The sequence below is a fragment of the Propithecus coquereli genome, unplaced genomic scaffold (genome assembly GCF_000956105.1).
Source record: "Propithecus coquereli isolate 6110/MARCELLA unplaced genomic scaffold, Pcoq_1.0 Scaffold204, whole genome shotgun sequence".
Lineage (NCBI taxonomy): Eukaryota > Metazoa > Chordata > Mammalia > Primates > Indriidae > Propithecus > Propithecus coquereli.
This window is the reverse complement of record NW_012145412.1, coordinates 528037-528984: the sequence shown is the minus strand read 5'-3', so window position 1 is coordinate 528984 and position 948 is coordinate 528037.

The window sequence follows — 948 nt, the reverse complement described above, 5'->3', positions numbered from 1 at the left end:
GGAACTAATGTCATCAATAACAGAAAATAAATATAAATTATCACCACATATAACAGATCATAAATGCTAGAAATATTAATACATATTTAACATATGTGAGTGTTTCATTTGGTGACTATGTAAATGAAATTCATTTAAAATTTTGCATTTGAGATGCTTCTTGAGTTGCTATTTAATAGCAATTATAAATTTAACTTTGTATACACAGGAAAATTATACAACCCAAGTTTAAATTAATTTTCATTAATAAAAACAATATAATATATTGAGAATATCCAACTGCATTTAATTGCATTTGATTTAACCAGTAAAATTCATCTGAAATAAGCAGTAATTTAATATCTGCAATATTAATTCTAAATTCAAATGATATACTAATTACAGACCATTTAGACAGCTAATTACTTCAGTTTGAAATACAGAATTACTTTCATATTTTAAACACTGTTTAACTTAGAGCATTGCACATTTTAAACGTCGGTATTTCTCCATTTATGTAATGACGCTCTATGGTTACACAGGTCAAAGACCATGAATTAACGTATGATTACTGCAGCTATAAGTACTTTACACCATTCATGGAAAATTGTTAAGCAAACAGGACATCTAGACTTACATCATGTCTACTTCTACAGAATTCTAGGTTAGGTTCTCTGAAAGAAAAAGCCATGTCATCATAACTTATTGTACCCATAGGTACTTGGCACGTGTCAGATGCTCTCTAAATGCAGTAAATGGAACCATTGATATTATTCTTTAAGGAACTGGACACTCAGTGGTTAATAACATTTTTCTACCTATAAAAAGTTAAGTCACTCATTCCACCAAAAAATATGTGTCTTGATGTTGGGACTGGAATAAAATACACTATTAAATATGGTAAGAGACTGAATATATAAATAGACGATGGTCAGACCATGTATAAAAATAGAACTCTTACCCACAATT